The sequence below is a fragment of the Aythya marila genome, assembly GCF_965140915.1.
Source record: "Aythya marila genome assembly, chromosome: 27".
Taxonomy (NCBI): Eukaryota; Metazoa; Chordata; class Aves; order Anseriformes; family Anatidae; genus Aythya; species Aythya marila.
In genome coordinates this window covers 2,036,355-2,051,219 of record NC_139068.1, presented here as the reverse complement: position 1 = coordinate 2,051,219, position 14,865 = coordinate 2,036,355, and the positions used below count along the sequence as shown (strand labels likewise).

The window sequence follows — 14,865 nt, the reverse complement described above, 5'->3', positions numbered from 1 at the left end:
TCTCAAGGTAAATTGCTATGTGAGGTTTTTAATTTCAGACATACTATTTTAATGTATTTTCAACATTGCTTTCTCAGCAACACATGACCATTGCTTGTTGAATTTATTCCATGCTATTTAATTTCATTACGGTGACAGGTACTGTCTTGTCACTGCATGTGAACTGACCATACTCTAGTTAAATTTCCATGTGAGGTTTTCAGTCCTTCTAGAGCCCTTTGCAACTTAAGGGGATATTGTGCTCCTTTCTTGTCTTAAATAGCAGTGTAACAATGCTATTGAAGTAGCTGCTGTAAATTACACAGTGGGTTGGCACAATTTTAATAGAGAATAAGTACATGTATCTTTTAAAAATACATTCCGCTGAAAAACTCCTAAATGCAAAATAGTTCTTACTGTCCTGGGTAGAGACCCTGAACAACATGTTTTTTCATACAGGAAATAATGAAGGAAAAATATTTGACTTCATTGTGAGCTCTGAGTGCAGTTTTGATGGCTTCAGTACTGAAGATATGCATGTTAAGCAGTGGAGAGGAACAGACTGCAATACCAGGTATGAATGGAGATGTCGTCTTGTTATGCTGAGCCAAAGTGATTCTGGTTAGCAGTGCCCAGAATACCAAAGGAGACCACTAGCCAATGCATTACTTTTTGAATGTAAAATGTAATGTTTTATCAAATGTAGAAAAGAGTAGGGTAAACTAAACTATCGGATAGCAATTCCTTCCCTTGTTGTCAAAAAAAAAAAAAAAAAAAGAATCCTGTGTTTTGTGCACTCGATAGATCATATTATCAAGACTTCTATCTGATTTAATTTGATGAGGAGAATGAGAGAATTTTAGCATTCCATGAATATTTAGTGGGTGACTCAAGTGGATTTTCTGCATTTTGTCAATGCTTAACTGGCAAATATTGTCTTGTTTCAAAAACTGAAATGAAATGTCTTAGAGATCTTCAAAACAACTCTGAGCTCTTTTTATTTCACCAGGATGAATTCCTTGTACACCCCAAGAATACAGATGGACTCAATCAGTTAGTGTGTTCATTGAAGTATGTTATATTCCAGCTGTCTCATGATAAAACTGGCTAATAGGTTTTGGTAGAACTAGCTTCCTATCTTTCCTTTTCCCTTGCTTTTAAGGATTTCTTGCATGGAACGCAGCTGGGGAACACACCATCTTTTGTCCAACCACTGTTTAGAAAGTTTTGTCTCCTTCAGCTTGAATGAAGGCAACAATCTAGTTAAATACTTTACAGAGCTTATGTGCCACCAGGGCCTGGGGTCTGTCTGACGCCTCTTTTGGACATGCTTACCCTACATACCCAACTGAGAATATGCAGCTGCTGTATTTAAAGGACTAAGAGCACATCTAGAACTTCCTTTTTCTTTTATCCAAAAGTTCAAGCTTGAACATCAGTTTTATTCTTTATTGCAGTAGGAGACTTCTTTTTTCATATTGTTAGTCCATTTATATGATAGCTCTGGAGGCTTTTCTAAAGAGATTTATGATTTACTTTTAGAAAAAAAGGTTCCAGATCTAATATATGAGGAGATGATGAAAAAGCAAAACCAAAAGATTCTGATACAGAGACAGTGAGGGAAAGCAGCACAGACACATAGGAATCAGGCAAGTCACCCATACAAAAATGGCTTTTCCTGGGGTTCTGTTGGAATTGCTTTTGTTCTTTTTTATTTTTTAGTTTGAAGTTGAAATTATCTTTCACTTATTTAGCTCTTTTTTTTTTTTTTGTCTAATGTAGGTATTCTTGACCTGGGTGGATTTTAAGTTGGTTACAAATTTGTTTCTTTTCAGTGTCCCTGAATTCAGATTTGCCAAATGGTTGCCCATTTCCATTTTAAAAAAATATTTATAATTATTATATATTTTTAAAATAATTTAAGAAAATATTCTACCTTCTTCTTCCAGAGACTAGAAGTAACGCACAAAATGCTTTGGTCATGTCTGAAAAAGAGGAGGTGAATGGCTCCTTCGTAGGCCTGCTGCAAAGCCATATCCCTTGAGAGAAGTATACATATTTTTGTTATCATTGTTTTAAGTTTTATTGCTCTAGGACTATTCCTTCTAAATGAAGAAGGTGATGTGTTGGCTTGTCCATAGTGGCTGTTATTCAGTTCTTTGTAATTGAACACACAGTGCTTCAACACGTGCTACTTGTGTCTTCGTGTATGAGAGAGATGTTCTTACATAGTCAGTGGAGGGAACAGACAGCATAATTAAATGTATTGTCCAGCTGTTATCACCTGGGCTTCTTAAATGAAGAGGGGAATCTATAGCTGTGTTGTGGTTTTGGCTGGGCTGGAGTTAATTTAGTAGCTGGTATGGTGCTGTGTTTTGGATTTAAGATCAGGATAATGCTGGTAACACACTGTTTCATTTGTTGCATTGCAGAGCTTACACAGAAGACTTTTCAGCTTATGGTGCTGCTCCCCCAGCCTCCTCACTGGCACAAGAGGAGGAGACATAGCCAGGACAGCTGACCCCAATTGGCCAAAAGGATATCCCACACCACGTGGTGTCATGCTGAACAATATGGGATGGCTGGATGGGATGACTGGTGTGGCTGCTCAGGGTCTGGCAGGGCATCAGTCAGTGATGGTGAGCAGTTGCATTTTGCATCGCTTGGGTTGTGTATTTTTTTGTTTGTTTGTCTTCCTTTCTCTTTTTCTTATTAAACTGTCCTTACCTCAGCCCATGAATTCTCGCATTTTTCTTTTAAATTCTCTCCCCCGTCCCACAGGGGATGGGAGATCAGTGAATGTCTGCGTGGTGCTTAGCTACCTGCTGGGTTAAATCACAACGAGCTGTAATGCAGCAAAGGAACGAATGCTTTCCATACGTTTTCCAAAAGTGCCAGTAAGATGATGGCAGATGAGTCCAAAGATGAGTTCTAGTGGCAGAACAGCAAATGATTATCCTGAGAAATCACTAAGGGCACCAGTTTCAATGTGAGTCATTTTGTGTACAGCAATCAAAAGAGGAAAGTTTGTGTTTACTTTCCGCTCAAGTTTGACTTATGAATCACGGTGCTGTACTCTGATCAATAGACACTTCTGTTACCACACTTGGCACTTGACTGGGTAATACACAGCTACTTCAGGCTGGAAATCAGCATGCATAGTTTAGGTGTGTTCCTACATCTTCCTCTGCTTTCTTGTTGACCAGAGCATGAATAGCGATTAAATGTTGTTTGCAAACAGTCTGGTGTTTAGCTGACCAGAGGACAGCTCCTTTGAGACTGGGACTAGCTTTACATTTTTCAAACTGTATTTAACGGAACTGTGTAACTTTTACTTTTTTTTGTACATCTATTAGGTTCTTCAAAGAAGACCTGTACTGCAGATAGAGGTGGAGAAGAGAGTTACGATGGGAAGGGCAGTAGCTTCCCATGGGCAGACCTGACATGCTGTTACCTTTCCTGGTGGGTGACCATTGACTGTCTTTCTTAAAAATGTACCTGTACTAGTACTACTTAGAGTTTTCAAGAACAGAATATACCAGTTTTCCTAGCTACTGAAAAGTTTAACTTTGTATTTCTCCATCTATACAGAATTGTCACCAGGACTTTAGAGTGAAAAAAGTACAGAGGTCTATTCTGTCTTGATTTTATGTAATACTAGTTAGTTTTTCATCTTGTATATATTTTGAAGTGCTGGACTGCTTGGTAGGGTATGAGTAATAAATATTCCCTGTACTAATGAGATCCTTATTTCATATAGCCCTCTGGAGTATGAGTCTTCATATGCGTTCTGACACTAGGTGTCTTTGTTGTGACACAAGACAAAAGGCTTATATCTTTACAGTGTGGGCAAAGCATGTCCTCCATCTTGAGTGGCATTTTAGAATGTACATGTTGTGTCCTCTGCAGTTTCAGTTAATTGTAACAGCCTAGTTCTTAGTGCTAGACGAGGTAATGGCTTTCTACATACCCATGTTTTACTTACTTCTGGGTTGTGATGCTTATTTTTGACCCTGTACAACCCATGAGATTTATGTTCCGTCTTCCCAAATGGATTTCAGACGTAGTAGCCTCTTAAAGAGGTGTTCCAGCGCAATACTGGCACCACTGATGTTTTTTTAAAGTTTCGGACAGAAGTAATAGTTCTTCATACTCCAGAGTTGCTTGAAGGCCTATGTTATCATTTAACCCATCAATTAAGTACCACACAGGCACTTGTTCACACTCCCACAGTGGTATGAGGGAGGGAATTGAAAAACGTAAAAGTGCAAGAACTTAAGGATTGAGGCAAGTACAGTGTAATAAAGTTTCGGTTTTGTTTTCCTAAAAAACAAGTGATACAAAACGCAGTTGCTCACCACCAGCTGAGCAATGCCTAGCCAGTTCCTAAGCAATGGCAGCCTCCCAGTAAACTCCCCGTGATTTTATTGCTGAGCATAATGCCACGTGGTATGGGATATCCCTTTGCCCAGTTGGGGTCAGCTGTCCTGGCTGTGTCCCCTCCCAGACTCTTGTGCTCCCCTAGACTTCTCACTGGCAAGGCAGCATGAGAAGCTGAGAAGTCTTTGCTTCTGTGTAAGTGCTGAAATGCAACAGCTTTAAGGAAAGGTTGGATGTGGTGCTTAGGGACCTGGTTTAGTAGGTGGACAGCTGGACTAGGTGATTTTGGAGGTCTTTTCCAACCTTAATGGTTCTAAAACATCAGCATATTACCAGCATTATTCTCATCTTAAATCCAAAACACAGCACCATACCAGCTACTAGGAAGAAAATTAACTCTATCCCCAGCAAAACCAGGACAGCCTGTAGAAAGTAATTGTCTTCTCTTTTATCTTCTGTTGATCATGTCATACCGATTGGGAAGCTCTAGGCCTTTATAATCAGCATATGATGTTAGTGGCAAGATAGGTCTTGTAGCATTGAGAATATCCTTGCTAATGCCACCACCTCTGACTGCATCGAAAGTGCTGCAAAGTTGTGTGTTCTGGCTCCCTACTGGAACTGGTTTGGGAAGTGGTGGCTTTGGCTGCATTGGAGCCAAGCAGTCCCTGACTTCTAATCAGCAGGCTTGCCTGAGGCATTCACCTGCTCCTTCATCTCTTGGCACTGCAGCATGCATGAAACTTGCTGCCAAACACTCCCAGGACAGAGTATAATCAAAGAGCAGTTTTAAACCCCTTTCTCCAAGTGTGATTTCTTTGGCATGATCAATTCTACAGCTGGGCAGTACAATCAGCTCAGACAGCTGGTGTACAATATACAGCAGTATGGTTTTCTCAGGGAACTTGAGTGGCTTTTCAGTTTGTTTCAGTCTGCCTGGGAAGTTTTTTCTTCTTCATTTCTTGAGAAAGACATTTAGAGAAATGAAGCTCTTGCTGCATGTGTCTATGCTGTGTCTTTCCCTAGAGATCAGTGCTTTTTGTAAAAGAGAATACTCAACAAGCAGTCAATAAGATAGACCGAGTTTATATTTGAAGGCTGCTTTTGTTGCAGTACACAACTGTCATAATATCAAAAAGTCTTATTTGTCGATTTTTATGAACTTTTTTGCTGTATTTTCATAAGCAACTTGAACTGTCATAAGGTACTGCTGAATGAAGCAGTGCTGCCTGTCTGTCTACTTGCTGCTGGCACCAGCTTTCATGGGCCTTTGTTGAAAGCTGGATTACAGAATATATGGCACACTGCCAGTTTAAACTGATTGCAAAACCTTCCTTCCAGACTGTGCAAGTCTGTCCATCTATATGTTGATGGTAGTACTATGACTCAAGACATTACCTTCAAACAATTTTTAAGACATATAGGATACAAAGTTGTGTAGAAATTAGTGATTATGTAACTGCTGAACTCCACTTCCTTTTTCCTCTTCATGCAGCCTAGGTAATCTGTAATGAGACATGCAAAAAAAATCTCCATTGCTTGCTCAAACTTCCTTGCTGAAATTGCTTTACCACAGTTGTGTTCATGCAAACCTTATGACATAGAACTATCACAGATACCACACCTGCTAGGATACCTTTGATACCCAAATAACCATTACATTTCTTTTTTTTTCCTCAGTCTACAAGATAAGTCCACTCATCTGATGACTCATGTCATATGACAAACCGCTGTAGCACCCACTCTACAGAACTGTAGTCAATCCAGATACATTCCTCATTTGGAATGTGCACTTTTGCAAGATTTGGAGAAAGGGGAAGAAAATGAAGACAAAAGGTAATGCGTTTTTGTTAACTTCTTTATAAAGTTACCATGAGGTAATGGCAAAGCGAGACTGGTGGAAAAGCTGCAGTGTCGGGCTATATGTAGAACACCCAAGGGAATGAGGAGTGGTGCTACACCACTAAAAGGAAGGAAAAAAATAACATTAGGTAGCTAAGGTCTTTTATTTTTCCTGGTGTGCTTTTGTGTACAACTTCAGGAAAAACTGTATTTGTATTCATAGTTCTTAAACACTTCGCTGTATTGCTGATGCTAGGTATACAGACTTAAAATGTCTGATTTGTAAATAAAATGCTGCAACATCTGTCCATTTCCACAGGGAAGTATTAAACTTGTCTCTTCAATTCCTGTGAAAATAGTCCATAGAACAGCATTAGCTGTGACTGAAAACTATGCTTTTATATTGAGTAGAAACATTTAAAAGGACAAACAAAGTGTAAGCTTCGTAGTTGTCTTCATAGCACGTTACCTAGATGGCAATTGTCATTACATTCTTCAAATGAATAATGCAGACTCGGGACACCATATGGAGGTTTCATTGTCCTCCTGTCATCAGAAATACAGCCCAGTCTCACTTGAGCACATTAATAATAGATAAGTTTTGTTTTGTTTTTCAGATGGCTTGGAGTTGCTTGTGATTTGATACAAAGTAGATTCAGGGCTGCCGGGAAGGGTTTTTCCCATGGCTTATCTTCAAAGAAATGTAGAAACTGAGCCCTGAATTCTGAAGTTGTAAATTGCAAGAGTATCTTGTTTTTTCCCCTCTGAGGACACAGGGATGTTCCTATTATCCTGTTATCTGCCCAGAAATGTGAACTTTCCTCTTAACAGGATATCTCAGGCTGCCTATGGAGCAGTTTTGTTTGGTTCAGTTTTTCATTATCCTAAAATAGGAAAAATGGTCATCTAGAGCATAGAATGAGTTATGCTTTCCTCTTTAAAATAAAGTTTTGCCAGGCTGTGTACAGAAATGTAATGAAAAGTAAGGTCTCTGCCCTTTTGACATGGCTCATAGAGGCCAATACATCAGAAGTAGAAAGTGGAAAATAAGTGCCACTGCATTCATGTGGATTAAGCAATCTCTTCTTGAACAGAAAATTTTCCAATTAAAGGAATGACATGCTGGAGAGCAAGAGCATGCTGTAGCATGGTAGTTTTTTTGAAGATGGGTTTTGATGCATAAGCATGAGAGAAACAGGCTGATTTTTTTTTTAATGGTTACTTTCCAGTTACTAACAGAGGACAAATATGAAATTTCATCTGATGCTGAAGGAGCAAGTATAGTTACCTCTTCTTGCAATGAGCCAACAATGCAGGTCAGCATTTCAGTGACCTCTGCTCCTGTGCAAGAAAATACTACTCCTAACTCCTAACAGAAGTAAGGAAATTATTGTTCAGAGTAGACAAAAAGCATTAATATGACAAATAAATTTGATAATTGTTATACATTAAAAGTTGCTGTGTTGATAGAAATGGATGTTATCTGGATGCTTATGTGAAAATACTTGTCACAGTGACTGCATCTCAAACCTAAAATACTCCTAAAACTTGTGGCCTAATACTTTCACCCTAACAGCTTCCTCCGTGGGACGTTTTAAAGCAATCTTAATTATTAACAATCTGTTAAATAGGGATTCTGATGCTGTAGTTCAAGAGCCAATGACTTTTGAAAAGCTGTGTTGCTGACTTAGTGAGAGATACTGTCAGTGATCACAGTGCTCACAGCATCTGTACTCCATGACTGCAGATCTCATAGATCAATTTGGTGCTAGTTTGGTAGCAACTGTTATATCATAAACAAAATTTTAAGTGTATGCTTAGGCTATTTCCTGTACTATTTTGGATCATAAAAATTAGATTAAGATGCAAAGAAAATTGTGTTTTTCCTAGAGGTAGCAAAAGTCTTTCAGCCTGATCTGAGTGATACTTCAAATTAGCAGAAACACTTAGACTTGCAGGCTGCTATTCATTGTCTTAAATGTTTGCAGTGTGAATGCCTTCCAAGCCAGTGCATTTAGTTGAAGCATGGTGTTTATTCTGCAGCATTGATCTGTCTCGCTGTTGAAGGAAAACATGCCAGAGCAGGACAAAAGAAGATACGGCTTTATACTGCCAAATTGACCGTGCTTGTTAAAGTGTAACTCTGGTCACTGAGTATTCTGTGGTGTGGGTTTTTTTTTTTTTTTTTTTTTTTTTTTACTGAGCTCTCAGTAGTTGTATCTTGTTCCTGCACAATCTGGCCTGAAGCTACTATACTGTGGCCAGAATATTTCTAGGACACAATCAGGGCCATTGTTTTTGTTTGTTTTGTTACTATTTTTCTTAAGTTTTCCTAAAGCTGTCTTTGAAGTCCAAAAGATCTTTTTTTTCATCTTTCAGGCTGTGAAGATTGTGTAGCTGTTTTTCTGTTTCTCAGAAAATGGCTAACAAGAACTCTCCTTTGATAATCCAAAAAAAAAAAACTTTCAAATGCAGGTTTTCAAGTCAGGTGGTAATTTCTTAAGGAAGCTGTAAGTACTTGCTACACTAATTCAGTCTCAGCAAAAACAAAAGGGCTTGAACAGACTATTGAGACAGTAAGTACTTCTGCTATCCCTGAATCCATAAATATTTCTGCTTATTCTGCAGCTGCTCAGATACTGAGCGTAATTGAGTAGCCATCACTTCACCGTGCAAATCAGGGTGACTGTGTAGATCAGTTGTTTCATCCCCTTCGTATTTTCTGTCACCAAGGAACAGTGCTGTATTGCATCTTTTTTCTCATTGAAGAAAAATTCCATGAAATGCTGTTCATATAATATTATAGTTGCTTAAGATCAGAGTCGTCATTAACATCTGTGGGCTTTGTGCTTGCAAAACAACTTATTTGTTTGTGTTTTGTTTTTATATTTACTGGTGACTTTTCTCTTTTCCCCATAAAGGCTAAAGGTCTGCAGTTAAATGTGATTGTCATTGAAGTTCTGCAAAGACCTTTGCCAGCATGTACCCACCTGAGGGGCTCTTCTGGACGGTGTGAAGACATAAACCTTCTCTGTCATGTCATAACAGCAGTTAAAAGAAAGATGTGATGTAACATTAAGGAGCAGCAATGCTCATTATCTGAGGGGCTGTAGTGAAGCACAAAATCAGTTAGTAAATCACCTTAGTAAATTGGAAATAGTAGTAAATCCAAGCTAAAGATCACAGACTTCAGTAGGATGCAAGATCTATTATACATCTATCCTTGCTTTTTTATTTTTTGTAGCCCTAGATAAAGTATCTTGCTTAGAAGGATGGTATGAAATTCAAAATGTGAGCAGGCTGTTTGAGGAACTCATAGTCTATGGAAAAAAGTCAGCATTTCTGGGGTGTGGTTAATTTCTTTCTAAGGTTGACTTCAAGAGCAGACCTGCTGAATTGCAAGTCTTCCTCTTCAACTGTAAAGGAGAAAGGTATGTAAATAAGTAAAATTAGGTGAGGTGCCCCCCTTCGTACAGTGGGGTGTATCTGCTCTAACTTTGGCTAGTTAGTTAGATCTCAAGATGAGAGAGCCTTCCTGTGTAGAAAGTGTAAAGAATAGAGTGTTATAGAGAAGTATAGCTAGTCCATGTGACTAGCTAACAGAAATAATGTTAAATCAGAATTTTCCACTTCTGCATTGAGTTATACAGGTACTTCTCAAACTGTGTTAACACAGTGGCTTTGCTATAGCACAGAGATATGGGAACCACCACTTCGGGTAACTGGTTATAATACAATGTCTGTAGTCTTGTGGGTGGCCAAAAAGGCTACTAAGCATGTAACAAATATATATTTTTTTTTTTTTCCAGTCAAACTGAACCTCCAGTATCAGTTATGGTGGTTTCATTCATTAAGCTCAAATTTTCTCTTGTTTGGAATGGCTAAGCCATGCTCGTGCTACACTGGAAGTTTGAAAATTGTCAATGCCTAGAATAACTTCTGTAAAGCTTTTATTAATAGCATTCAGCATTTAGTTAATAGTATTCAGACAGTAGTGTTAGAATCCTACCACAAAAATAAAAAATGGCATAGGAGGTGGGGAAAAAGATCTATTCTTGCGTAGACCCATACAACTGAAATAGTCTCACATATAAATGATGGAAAAGTGCCAGTAAATAACAGAAATATCCATGGCGACCACCTCAACCCAAATCTAAATGACAGAGGTGATATATTCTGCTGTTCTTTGTGCTTATGAGGGAAAACATCTTGTGCATTTACTGCAGTTAAGATTACCAGGCAGCCATAAAATTCTGCATACATTCGGTTATCTCAGATCTTTTAACATTTTTAGAAAGAAGCCCTGAACTGAGCTCTTCATTCACTTTAAATTCATCCATAAGAAGCTCTATTTGTCATTACTGCATTTCATAATATTTGTTTTTGTTTGGCTGTTTTGATGATAAAGTAACAAAATAACTTCTTACTGGGCTATTTGCACAATAAAAATAATCACAGAAGTTGATATGTTTCTGGTGGTTTTACAGGTCTTTTTACAATGCAATATAGAAACTAATTTCAAAGTGCTGAAATAATCACTGCTGTCCTGAGAAAGGGCATGTGTCTAGAGAAGCAGTAAGGTTTGGTTAAAGGCTATTTTTGCTTGTTTTTATTCCCTCTAATGGATCGCATTTATCCTCTCCGTAGGCAGTAGGACTTTTTACAAAAAGAAAAAAAAAAAAGCTTTAAACAGGGTACTGAGCCTGTTAAATCCTGGCAATGCCATGCAGCATCTTCTTGAAGGTGGTATGTCAGGAATGCCGTTGGATGGTGGGTATAGAATCATTTAGCTTGGAAAAGACCTCTAACATTCATCAATTCCAACTGTTAACTGAGCACTGCCGAGTCTACCACTAATCCATGTAATCACATGGTGTCATCACATCAGTACCCAGAAGACTCACGGGAACCCTTGGCAAAGCAACTTGTGCCATGAGTGTTGTTCCTCAGTTCTGCCTCCTCTTGTTTGTTTTCTTACAGCAGTGTTGCTAAGTGCCACAGTTTGTGTCTGCTGCACTGCTGAGTTGCTCTATTAAAATAATACTGATAGCAACGCTTTCTTCAGGAAGAAGAGACCTGTCTTCACTTTCTGATTCATAAGGAAAGACAAACACCTGAATTTGTCAGAGATGTATTTCAGGCCCCCAGGCGTTTGCACTTGGCTTTTACAAAGCTCATCCTGATTTTCTGAATACTTGCATCGTTATTTATAGAAAAGCTTTTTAAGGGAAGTCTCCAATGCTGTAACTGTGCTCATTCCAGAGTAGCTAAAGCTTCATCAGTTTGTCACATTGTCTTACCTAAGGGTAAAGCAAAATGCCAGAAGTAATTAAACTGTTTTAAAACTTCTTTGTTCCTTCAGCTTTGCTGTTAAAAACCTGAGTGCAATATGTTTACTTTTGTGATGTCTTTTTTTCCTCGTATCTTACACTATCAGATGAACCTGGGCTGCAGCATGTCCCTTAAACAGATAAGTTGGATGCTTTGAAGAATATGTATGACCAGTTGGCAGTAAGATGATGTTACAGCCTGTGCACCAGTAGAAAAGAAGAGCAGTTAATAACAGTTGAGGAGGACACCTGAGCCAAGGTACCTGGCAGTGGTATACTGGAGACCACAACCGCAAATAACTTTTTCAAAGTACTGAGAGATGTGATCTGCATTTTATTTATGAATATATTTGTGAACGAGTACTTCAAATGAGGGTCCAGTTGTCTTTAAATAAGTTACTTGTTTTAAGTGTTCCTATCTGCCATTCTGTCCTCTGTCACAATTTGTGTTCCGTGTGTAGAAAACCATAGAACTTAATGTAACACGTGGGATTGTGCAGTGTGTAACTCAAGCCCTCTTCCATTCTGTCTACTCAGTTATTCTTGGTTTGGTAGATAGGTGGATCATTTACATATAATTACTTCTTCATTAACATTTAAAATTTCCGTGATCGTGCTGTTTCTTTGCAGTGAAGCATTTATTTTCTTGACCAAGATGGAATAAGCAAACATTAAGATCCTACAGTTATTCATGTTAAATGTAGTGGAAGAGATTTGAGTACTAGACTAGTTTAGTTCCTGTAGTGAGCCTTGCCTGAAACTTCCGTGGCTTGTTACAGAAGTGTGAATAAAAAATTTGCATTACTGGATAGCATGTGGAACTGTTTTACCAGTACAGTCACTGAGCTTGCATCTCTCTGTCCTACCTATTCCTTAGCTCTGTTACTTGTTTGCTGTGGTCTGTTAGAGCATTTCCTACTTCATTCCTAACTACTTCTACAAAATGAAGAAACTCAAGAGGTTGGAGGCAATTAAACTTACTATTCTCCTCATGGCATAAAGGAAACTGTTTCTGTAGAAAACTACAGCTTACAATTAAACTCATTGTTTTAACCTACCCCCACCCCCTAAAGCAAACAAACAAAAGGAAACCTCATTTGAAACATCAATTTCTGGCTGTAACATTTTTGTCAAAAGCTTGTTATATTCTCAATAGAACTTCAGCAACTTCAGCTCCGACACCAAATTTTTAATTTCTTGTTTTCAAAGTAGCTGGCTACCTTAGCTTCAGGTGAGTGTTGAGTAGCTTTTTACAATATAAGCCTAATTGCCGTGGATGATGATGATCTTCTAAATAACTTAAAATTCTAGCTTCCAGTGTGTGTGTGGAGAACTGCATATTTCTGTGTATTTTCTTCATACAACTGTCTTTATTCCATTTGGGTTGTTACCATTTTATCTCTTTCTTCTCCTAACATGTTTTAAAAATGCTGCCTTGCAGGAAAAAAAAAAAAAGGGGGGGGGGTAGGGTAGTGAAAAGTACTTGGAATGAACTTCTTGCTATCTCCCATAAGTACATTTATTGCGTGCAATAAAAGAACAGACGTCAAAAGCAACAGAGGGTGACGGAAGTGCAAAGAAGGACCAAAAAGAGGAAGAAGCTGCCTAATAATGCTACTGCATATATAGAAGTGCTCATGTAGTTCCAATTTTTCTATATAAAGAGGTCCTGTTTTAGTGTCATATTGGATAATTTTGATAACTTTTTGTTGAAATCATATACTGTAGATAATTTTAAATTGTACTACAATCACTACAGAAATTGCACTATGCTATAATAGTGAAGTTGCCTATAGCAACAGTTCCTTGCCTTCTGTTATGTCTCCTTCTCCTCCCCCTCCCTCACACCAGAAACTTCCCATAGCAAAATAGGTAAACAGGCACATACTTTAAAATAAATAAATAAGGGGGAGGGGGACGGGGGTATTCATCTTTATCAGTATATGGTGGTTTTACCTTGCTAGGCAGCTGAACTCCACCACAACCACTTTCTCACCCTACCCTCAAAAGAGGAGGGGAAGAAGTAAAGGAAAGAACAACTTGTGGGTTGAGATAAGGATAATATAATTAAAGGGAAAAATAATTATTAAGGAAAAATTATTATTAATTAAACAATTTAACTAAAGGGAAGGATAAAAAACAAACAAACACCACACAACAAATAAAGGCTGTGTGGAAGTGCAGAGGAAATAAATTATTCTCTACTTTCCACAAATGAGTGATGCTTGACCACGTCCTCGAAGCAAGGCCTCAATGCACGTAGTCGGTGTTTGGGAGGACTGACGTTTTCACAACGAGAGCCCACCCTCCCCTCTTCTTCCTTTTTCCACCTTTTATTGCTGAGTGTGACATCATATGGTGTGGAATATCCCTTTGGCTGGGTTAGGTCAGCTGCCCTGGGGATGTTCCTTTCTCACCTTTTGCCCACCCCCAGCCTCCTGACTCTGGGAGGGTTGGAGAGGGTCCTAATGCTGTGCCAGCACTGTTCAGCAGCAGACCCAACACTAGTGTGAGACCACTGCTGTTGTAGCTACAGGTGCAGAGCACAGCCCTGCATGGGCTGCTGCAGGGAACGTTAACATCCCAGCCAGACCCAGTATGCAGTGTGGCATACAAAAGGAAGTACAAGGCTGTTGTGGGTTCTTTGTGCATTTACTTTATTACTGTAGATTTCAAGCCTCAAACTGGAGGCAGTTTCTAGCCTGGTCTGAAGTGTCTGAAACTCCCAATTTGTTACGCATGTTCTCCCACCCCTTTTGAAGAGGGGATCTTACACTTTAGGGCCTACTATCTGGGAGCAGTGGGGTGGGTGTGGGATCGATCACACAGTGATAAGTAACTTGTGTAGGGCCTTTTTGGTGGTTTTGGCAAAGCTAGCCAAGCAAAAGTGCAGATGACAGCCTATAACATGGCTTCAGTGTTGTCATAACATTAACTGGAAACAGGGCACAGTGGTGAAAAACAGAGCTACACACCTTTGTTTTTCGATGTGGTGTTGCCAGTTAGCCACTGGATTGTCACAGATTTCAGCTTCACACACATTCATCACTTAAACTTTGCTTTCAAATTGATTTTCACATTGTTTCAGATTTTTAGAGAATTTTGGACCTCTGCTTTTTAAGACTTCTTGGAAAAAGAAATCTGGATTGTTTATTGTCAAATAAATCTGTTTCTTGGGTATCTTTGTTTTGGGTGTAAAGCAGGCACCATTTAAATATCCTGGGGTAACAGTTATAAGCAATTTAAAAACGTATGTTTGAAGAGGGATGCATTTTCAGTACTTCCACAGATGTTTAAACTAGAGGCGTTGTTGTATTTCACTAGTACAGCGCAG

At 38.8% G+C, this 14,865-nt stretch overlaps 1 long non-coding RNA gene across 1 annotated transcript; it reads left to right on the top strand.

Moving 5' to 3' along the window:
• The first annotated feature begins 1,925 nt into the window (after positions 1-1,925).
• LOC309887774 lies at positions 1,926-11,877 on the top strand. The gene is made up of 5 exons (XR_014319090.1): positions 1,926-2,028; positions 2,412-2,618; positions 3,336-3,441; positions 6,040-6,195; positions 9,123-11,877. It is a non-coding gene; the product is annotated as an uncharacterized lncRNA (long non-coding RNA).
• Positions 11,878-14,865: the final 2,988 nt, after the last annotated feature.